This window comes from Tachypleus tridentatus, chromosome 9 (genome assembly GCF_004210375.1).
Source record: "Tachypleus tridentatus isolate NWPU-2018 chromosome 9, ASM421037v1, whole genome shotgun sequence".
Lineage (NCBI taxonomy): Eukaryota > Metazoa > Arthropoda > Merostomata > Xiphosura > Limulidae > Tachypleus > Tachypleus tridentatus.
In genome coordinates this window covers 159,617,074-159,627,867 of record NC_134833.1, presented here as the reverse complement: position 1 = coordinate 159,627,867, position 10,794 = coordinate 159,617,074, and positions in this window count along the sequence as shown.

Genomic DNA, 10,794 nt, shown 5'->3' with positions numbered 1-10,794 from the left:
GTTGTATCCTAGTAGGGTATAGGCTACTGAGAGGAAAGACCCACAGAACCTAAATAAAAGTAAACTGAGTACTGTTTTGTTTTATAAAAATGGTAAAAGTTAACTTTAAAACTGAGAAATTTGTCAACAGTTATTTAATGTATAGCTTCTCAGTGCTAAGTCTGTAGACTTACAACTCTAAGAATTGGCTTTTAATACCTTTCGTGACCAGAGCACAGATCGAACATTGTGAAACTGTGCTTACAACCAACCAACTAATCTAATGATTATTTCATTAGACATTTTTCACAACCTTTCTGTTCTTTCTTTTTATTTCAGAAAAATTAAATTGTATTTAATCTCAGTACACCACAAAGAAAATCATGTTATAAAGTGACATATCACTGATCAGTAATATTGTTCAATGAGATAAAGAGAACTTAACACATTTGCTGATCCTACAGAGTTTGTTTTGAATTTAGCGCAAAGCTACACGAGGGCTATCTGCACTAGCCATCCCTAATTTAGCAGTGTAAGACTAGAGGAAAGGCAACTAGTCATCACTACCCACTGCCAACTCTTGGGCTACTCTTTTACCAACGAATAGTGGGATTGACTGTTACATTATAATGCCCCCACGACTAAAAGGGCGAGCATGTTTGGTGCGAAGGGGATTCAAACCCGCGACCCTCGGATTACGACTTGAATGCCTTAACCCACTTGGCCATGCCGGGCCATCATACAGAGTTAATAATTTTAGCAAGAGTGGATTTAATTGCTACTGACCAAAGGATCTTACCATTTATCAGTCACTTAGGTATTGTTTCAGTTACTTAGTTATTGTTTGTTGCCAAAAACTATAGAATTTTTATACAGAATTCTTCAAACTAAACCAAGAAATTTGCAAAAATTTTGCCAAAGATTTATTATTCATAATGTCTAGGTTTAACATTTATGTTTATTAATCCAAATATAACATATTCTCTATTGAAATCATTCCAATACAAAATGAAATAACACACAATCCTAAATGTGGATGGTCCAGGAGCTAGTATATCAAACTGAGAAACTAAGGATGTATGCTTTGCTTGACATTGTCATGGGTGTGGTATAAGATGATCATATTAACTTGCATTTAATTTAGTAAACCATTAAAAAAATTAGATTATCCCAGTACAGTGTTACAGATTACCATAATATTCACTTGCTCCTATAAACACACAACACGGATAACACAACCCTTTCTCAAAACTATTTGTACAAAATGAAACATTTAATATGGATGTCATCAGTTACTGCTATGTGATAAATACCTTTTAACAACGATATATAGTCAACCCCAGATTAAACCATGGGCTGAAATCTGGGGCTTCACACTAATTAGGAGGTTCATCCTATGACTATAAATGTGTTGCAAGGAGAGCCTTTATGAGTTGAAAACCCTAGGGCCAATAAAACCCTTAATCCAGCCTTGTATATAACACATCAAAATCAAGGATTTTATGTCATGAGAAACACAGTATATAACACAATGTATTACAAAAACTCTTAACACCAAAATTTCACTCATTAAACATAAAATCAAAAACTGAGTAAAAATTACTTAGCAAAAATGAAATATATCTTCTAACAATGAACATGACAGTTATAACACGCTGAAATAATTCTTAACTGTATTAAAGCAAAAAGCTATAGTATGGATAAATTATGATCGCATCAAATAAATGTAAAATAAACCCTTTATTAAAGAGTACAATAACAGCTACTGAGATACCCATGAACATAGATAATTGGAACATTCAAATAAATGTAAAATAAACCCTTTATTAAAGATTGCAATACCAAATATCAAAATATCCTTGAATATAGATAATTAGAATGCTCAAATAAGTGTAAAATAAACCAGTTAGTAAATAAAGAGTACAATACCAAATATCAAGATACCCTTGAACATAGATAAGCAGAACACTAAAATAAATGTAAAATAAACGCTTTATTAAAAAGTACAATACCAAATACCCTTGAGCATAAATAATCAAATCATTCAATTTTAAAATGCAGATCTAAAATCCAATATAAAATAATACAACCATAATGTTACAAAGAATAATTTACCTTTTATGACATGCATAAATAACCACAAAACCATTGTGTAACATTGAAGGTAAATATAAAGCATTACATTAACTGTAATGTATATTGATTCAAGACACACGTGTATATACATTTATAAAATGAAATTAAATAATTATATCCAAATAAAGTTAAGTAAACAAAATCATGAGGAAGGACTGCGTTAAAAAGAGCAAATCCCAACCTCTGATTAATTACAGTATAACAATTTTTAAGCCATAAACAAAACACATTAAAATTATACAAAATATGCTGCATATTTTTTAAAAAAGATTCTAGGGTACAAGCTACAATGTAGGATTATAAAATGTATCCCAGGTTTTAGAGGTGACTGGGAAGTGGGACCCACATTGAGATGGGGGTACACTGTCTATCAGTCTTAACCTCCACTTTGCTGGCCTCACATAAGAAGATTAGAAATTAGAAGAGCAATATGTGGGTGCACAAGACCACACAGCTATATCACCCTTCACTGCCTGCAGACAGTTGTGGGAATACGACTGCTCTCCAAAGTTAAAATAAGAAAAAAAATAAAATAAAAAATAAGGTACTATGATTTAGGGTTAAGTAATGCAAAACTTACCTCTTGAAGTTAACAATTTTGAATTTATTTACAACAAAAATTAACTACAATGAATCGTGACAAAAAAGAACGCGGTATGAATGATGAAAGAAATGTTACACACACATACAAAGTAAAAAGATGTAATAATATATATATATATATATATATATATATATATATACAAAGCAAGGGAAAAAACGTAATAATTACACATATATACAAAGTGAAAAAATGGCATGTATACAAGGCGTGTGTGTGTTTTGTTATAGCAAAGCCACATTAGGGGTATCTGCTGAGCCTACTGAGGGGAATCGAACCCCTGACTTAAACTTTGTAAATTCGTAGACTTGCCGTTGTACTAGTGGGAGTATATACAAGGCAACACCGAAACGGTAATTAAGTATATACAAAGTGAAAAAATAATGACACATAAAAAAGAAAATATATATATATATAAGGCAAAAATTATTAGATGTGTACAAAGCAAATAAAAATGAAATATACAAAAAATTAATAATAATTCAAAATATACAAAGCAAAAAATAATTAAATTGATACAAAAATAAAAATAATACAGAACGACATACACTGGTAATCCTTTATTCCTTTGTTTCGTGCTAGTTAGGTTTCTTTGGCTCGGTATCATCACACATTCCTTTCTCACGCATAATAAAAGGATCTCTGTAAAAAGTGTACACACGTTCTTAACATGAAAAAACTGAACTGCCGCTGACAGCAAGTGATGCTCAGATTTATACTGTACAGTATATAATGTGCATGCGCATTGTATAGGCTTGCAGAAAGACCTAGAATAAGCGAATGACACAAATTCGTAGACATCTTTTCAGAAATATTAATTAAAATGTCAGCCATAATAAAAAGGGCCTAAAGACTTATATGTATATAAATAAAGCCCCATTATAGTGAACCCCATACTGTTAAGCTGCACTGTGGACCTCCTTTAATATCCAAGAACACACTTCAAAGACGAAGAGAAATACGAAAAAGATATTTATGAAATTGAAGATTTATAGAAATATAAATCTACGTTTCAAAAACCGAAGTGTCACAGTAACAAAAATTACATTTAACAAAGGATTTCATTCATGTACTATCTTCTAATTGAATTATACGTTAGTTTTGCATGCTATTCTTCTCAGTGTTTGGTTGTTTAACTGAGAAATGAACAACTTAAAAATCTAGAAGCATGGTTTGGTTTGGGTTTTTGGAATTTCGCACAAAGCTATTCGAAGGCTATCTGGCGTTCGACTCGTAATCCGAGGGTCGCGCGTTCGAATCCCGGTCGCACCAAACATGCTCGCCTTTCAGCCGTGGTGGCGTTATAATGTGATGATCAATCCCACTATTCGTTGGTAAAAGAGTAGCCCAAGAGTTGGCTGTGGGAGGTGATGACCAGCTGCCTTCCATCTTGTCTTACACTGCTAAATTAGGGACGACTACCACAAATAGCCTTCGAGTAGCTTTGTGCGAAATTCAAAAAACAAACTGTTGAAATCTTATTAGTTTTGAAGAACAAAATATTAATACAGCTAATTGTAGTCATTAATCCCTATATAACACCATGGAATGCAGTATTTGTCACATAAGTTATATATGTGAATATTCTTTAACTGATTTTTTAATTTAAATATTGTTACAGTGTTTGTAGGTTTATAACTACTCAATTATAATTTATATGTATCATAAGACATCTGTTAGCAGTCTTATTGTGGTTTATATCATAAATGCCGACTAAGATTTGTATTGTCAGAAGAAATTGCATAGAAAAATTTCGTATAAATTTTATTTGCTTTTACCTAAATTTCAAGTTGAACTCTTTGGCAAGTGTTGTTATTGTTTATTAAATCTAAATTATGCAAAACATAAACATGATTATAATTTCTCTGTTCAAGCGTCTTTCACACAACAGAAAACAATAAACTTTGCAATCATTATTGTTAGTAAAACGTTTTTCTACCTAACAATGTTACTTCAGTTCATGACGTCATTCAAACAAGAATACTTTATGCGCATAGTAACACTGATATTTCACTTAGAAACAATACAGAAAGTGACTTACAAAGAGTACAGTGCAGAGAGATTTCAATGGCTAATTACACTCAATTATTTTATATTTTCGGTAGTTTCCTGCTTGTTTCAGGTTTTACATTCGTCTACGAAATTGAACGTGGTTCTACTCTTACATTAATATGTTCAAACCAAGCGAGAGAAGAACCAGTTATTTGGTACTCAAATCTCAAAGAAAAAGTTATTAATAGTGAGAGAACGCAAATAAAATACGGTGGCAAATTAGTGCTAACCCACATCCAATTTGAAGACGCGGGAATTTACACATGCAAAAATCGTGAAGATGATTACAAACATGATGTCAGAGGTAAATTCATGGTGTTTTTTTTTTTTTAGACCATATTTTCATTTATTAAACTGTACTAATTTAACAGAAATAGCATCTAAATTGATATCGTCCATCTTGCTTTTAAATTTCTTTCAGCCATAACCTTTTCGTTTGATATTTCACTCCCACTTTTCGTTGGTAAAAGAGTAGCCCAAGAGTTTGCGGTGGGTGGTGATGACTAGCTGCCTTCCCTCTAGTCTTACACTGCTAAATTAGGGACGGCTAGCGAAGATAGCCCTCGTGTAGTTTTGAGCGTAATTCAAAAACAAACAAACCATCGTAATTTAAAAAAAAATAGTACAAATCTTTGGTTAAAAGGAATTTTAATTAAAACTTCATTTATTAAAACTGGTGTTTTCTTTTAAATTGATTCTATTATTCTTGTGGTTCAGTATTTTCAAATGACTTGCAAATACGTTGTTTTTTTTCACATTCTTTATGAATAAATTTAAATCCAAGTCGTATAAGTATGTCTTTAGTTTAAGTAGAGTGCATATTTACAGAGAAAAATAGAAACAAAAACTCACAGCTTAAAAACGTGTAATATAATCTATTGTACCATTTAATCATTAATTAAAAACCGTTACGATTATAGTCTTATAATCGAACTGATAAGCAACCAGTTTTGGACTGACAACAGATAAAGTCAGTTAACACTTAACATTAAATAACTATGTTCATGGAGTTATTGTTTTAATGAAATAGTCTCCCGATGGGACAGCGGTAAGTCTATGGATTTACAACGCTAAGATCAGGAGTTCGATTGCCCTCGGTGGACACAGTAAATAGCCCGATGTGGTTTTGTTATAAGAAAAACTATGTGTGCTTGATCATTCGAAAAGCTTTTCATTCTCTACAGTCAATTAGAAAGTTAAGTTCTTGCTTTTTACTCCAAGTAAGCTATCAAATATATTAGACAAAAGTAGATTACCTCATACTTACACTTTGTGGTCCCTACATATAGTTGTCAGATTTTCATGTATTACACGTGGACTGATATTATTACAGCTATAATAAGTGCATTTCTTTTCAATTTATTCAAACATTTTCAAGGTACCTCTAATTGTAGCTGTAGTAATGTCAGTCCACGTGTAATAAATGAAAATCTGATAACTATGTGTAGGGGCCACAAACTATAAGTGTGAGGTAATCTTTTGCTTAATAGATTTGATAGCTTACTTAGAGTAGAAAGCAAGAACTTAACTTTCTATTTGCGGTCACATACAGCGCTTGTACTAACATAGCTAACTCCGATCCACTGTTTTCCACTGTAAAAGCTAACTATTGTCAATTATTCTGAATTTTGTCTTTGCAAACTAACATATCAGCTCTTGTTTTGTATATTTTATTTTGTTTTTCTCTATGAATTGATATATTAATGATACTTACCAATGATCTGAAGACTTTTCTAATCATGGTTTTCAGTTGGTTGATTCAAATAATTCATATTATTCGTTTGTTCACCTTCAATTTGTTTGTTTGTTTTGGAATTTCGCACAAAGCTACTCGAGGGCTATCTGTGCTAGCCGTTCGTAACTTAGCAGTGTAAGACAAGAGGGAAGGCAGCTAGTCATCACCACCCACCGCCAACTCTTGGGTTACTCTTTTACCAACGAAAAGTGGGATTGACCGTCACATTATAACACCCCCCAGGCTGAAAGTGTGAGCATGTTTTACGATTCGCGCGCCTTACGCGCTTGGCCATGCCGGGCCCTTTTTCACCTACAAAGTAAATAATTTCTTTATAGAATTGTCTCTGTTGATCAAACTGTTGTTACTGCACCAGATAGGAATTTTAAAATACTCCCATCTACGTTAATTAAACTGTGTTTTTTATCGATTTCGTTCATAAAACGATACGTTATCTTTTATATCATTTAATTATAATGAAAATTGAACTGTTTTATTTTCATATTATAGTTTCTAACAACCTTCGTGTAATTTCCTATTAATACTATCTGCATTACTCTTAGTATTCTCAGAATATTTTGTAAATTATAAAATATTGTAAATTAAAAGTATCATCTTCAAACTATAATACATCGAACAAGATTTATTGAAGTTTATTAATATAGATATAAAAGTGTTTCTTTATATTGGTTTAATGTGTGTTTGCTCTTGTATTACAAGGAATTATTTGGTTTATCGTCTAATGATGTTGGATTCTCTGTTTGGAATTTAAATGTTACCTGTAGTATATTTATTTGAGTTGCAGTGTTAAATTTAAAAACGTGACATTCTATTTTTTTTGTGTTACATGAATGTTGTTTTGAGTTTCGGGCTTGTTTCTCTGACGTAAAATACGTGGAAGTTGCCATAAAGTATTTTATAAATGACATTAGTATTGTATTTGCTTTATTTTTTTTACAAGAATTTAAGTATTTTTTTTATTGTATTTGGGGTTATTAACAGGGTGGGTATCGTGTTGTTGACTGAGGTTTCTCTATATCACCGTTATCTCAAATCTCCTTCCTAATCACTTTATAACCTAGAAACATCGAACTACACATGAATTCTGTAATAAAAAAGTTTTAAATTACCCATTGTAGAACGTCTGCAAAATTTATTCGCTTCAAGTTGGTTCCTCAGAAATATAAATGCATGAAATAGATTATTACAATAATGTTAAAAGTACTTACAAGGAATTATTACTTTAGAGATAACATGAAATCAGTTTTTCTTAATTTTAATGATAGGAAATGTCGATGTTGGAGTGTGGTATGAATAAGTATTGGTAAACATATCCACATATAATTACTTTAAATGTTACCATCAATACTACACTCTTTGTTCGTGCATATACTGATCCATCTAATCAGGACTCCAGTAATGGGTGATATTGTCCAACTCCAAGGTGCAGATGTTGATATTGACAGCCATAATATACTCTTGGAAGATGTATCACATTCCATTAGTTGATGCTAAAGATGCCCTGAAAAGAGTTATTTCAGGGCAGTGATGAAGACGAACGCGTAATCTTATCGGTACTCCTGTAATAAACATACAGTATTAGTCAGAGGCTGCCACTGATGTTCATAGCAATAATAGTTTATAGGGATTAGTAAGCCATACCAAAACAGTTTTGAATATGCAACCTGTCATATAATGTGACTCGATCTGATATAACATTTCTTAAATGGTGTGATGCAACCGAAAATTGGTAGCTTTTGGGAAAGGTATGTAACAGACCTTTCCAATGTAAATTTTTTATATGCCCATATCATGAAAATATATTCAAATGAGAATTTAAATTTTTCGAAACAAAGATATTTATTGTACGTAAGAGCATCGAAGAAATAATTTTGGTTAGCCAGAATAATTCGGAAAAAGACCTACAACAAGTCGTACGAACACAAATGTCAGAGATAAAAAACCGCTAAAGTGTCCCAGGCGATGGTACGTAAAAAAATATCTCAGTCTTCTAACCGCTGAGTAATTAGATAGATATGCATGTCATTGTACACACAGACACACCAGTCACGTCACTGATGTAAGAATTATAGATTTCTATGTGATCAGAGACTAGATGGATTATGGAAAACCTGTAGAGAGAAGTGATGAGGCTCCAAAGTTATTTTGATATAATGAACTCAACTTGTGAATGTTGAAGCAAAATTTTTTGTACTCTAAAGATACAAATCATATCTACGAAGTTTTTTGAGAACGTATTTTGAATAAACAATACTATAAATTTACAGTGAAAGGTGTTAGATCGCTATATTATTTATCTTGATAAATCCGCAAAAAATTAAGTATTTACTTTTATATTAACTTTAAATGAAAAATTTTCTCGGAATGCATTTCATCCAACTTCTGCATTATAAGGATATTATTTGATATTTTGTTGTTTGCAAGACACAATCATATACTGATACATTTTACGAACGTAATATTCCCAAAATAACCTGTATTTTCATAACTGATATTAACATAAACAATAACAACAGTTTAACGTTTAACTGTGACAAATAAGAATTTTGCAAGGGAAACACCAACAGAAATCAAATGTACCTATAGAAAAACATAAAAAAAAGATCGTGTGTAATTTCATAAACTTCCAAGTTTGTGTGATTAGTTTCATTAGTTAACTCCATTAGGAAGTACATGAAGAAACAAAAGTTAAGAAACTGTTTTGACACGTTTTATTTTTCTCACGAAAAGTAACATTAATGTTGTTATTTTACAACATTATTTATTTTTAATATTATAACTAATGTGTCGTGCTCATTGTGAAAAAACCTTAAAATTCAAACGGTGACACAAAATGTGCTAATAAAAATATTAACTCTCTGTTGTTTTCTCCAGTGTATATTCCAGCCGAGAATCTCAACTGTACTCGTGGATACCAAAGAGACGTTAACAGGTGTTGTAAGTATATATGATACTCAATTACTTTAAACTGTTCACATTAAACACAAATAGATGAAAGACTTTTAAAAATATGGAATTTTAGTTCAACATATACGTTTTTTGATACTAAAGACGTTGTTAGAACAATAAACATTAACACTGGGTAAATAAATGTTTAGTTATGTACTTTTTAACGGTTCTAGATCCATGTCCTCCTGGACACTATGACAATGGATTCCAAACTCACTGCCTGCCGTGTCCAGGAGGGACTTATATGGCATCTTTTGCTGCTGACGCCTGTATACCTTGTCCTGGAGATAAAATTACTGATGAAGAAGGAGCTGATAATAAAGATCTTTGTAGAAGTAATGAAACAAAAGGGTTTTAAAGTTTTCTTTTATTATTTCCTTAACATTTTAAAGATGTTTATTTTTGTTCAGGCAGATTGTTATAATACGATACTTCTTCATAACTTTCATGGTTTTTAATGCATTAAAAAGATTTGGTTTTACTTGGAAATCCTACTACTCGTTTTTAAAGATGGGCTCAAACATTTACGACAAATAGTATTGAATAGTTGTCTTACCTCCAGTATATCATTTCAAAATTATGAACGGCTAGCGCTGAAAGCCCTCGTTCAGCTATCCGCGAAATTGACAAACGAATATAACGGAGTCTCGTCACATTATTACTAAAGATATTTAACTAAAACAGTGTATGTCCCAAAACATAACTTAAATCTATGTTTAGTTTATGTACATAATGTCGTTTTTGTGATAAAATAAAATAATTTGTCCAAATACAAAACAAATGTTTTAATATAAGGTAATAATAACATTGGATTATCAAAACGTTAGCACCGTCTCATAAGTTCTGAATAAAACTGTTAGAAAGAATTGTTACTAAGTAAACGAAAAAAACTTCGTCAGTAGTGACGTTCGACGTTCAGTGTTTGTGGTCAAAATGGTATCGTTCTTTATTTGGGAAATTTAGAGTAAAGAGAAATTTGTAAAAATTACTGTTTTTAACAGTGTTATAAAAACGCAGAAACTACCATTCAGTAGATACGATTCGATAGCAAAATATAATTGTGTACCATAATAAGTGAATAGCGATTAAACAAACTGGCTTTATTAAGTAGTCAATGGAAATACAGTTTGTTTAATTTGTGTTATATATCCTTACAATTTAAGTGAATCGAAGTTGATTTTACTCACTGTGTTATACTGAGTTGAATAATATGTACATTATCGTAAAGAAAATGTCGATATTTTTCTTATATCGTCTGATCACGTGTGTTTGGAATGGAAAGTCAGTCGGTTTCTTGTTGTATTGTCTATTAAAGTAAATA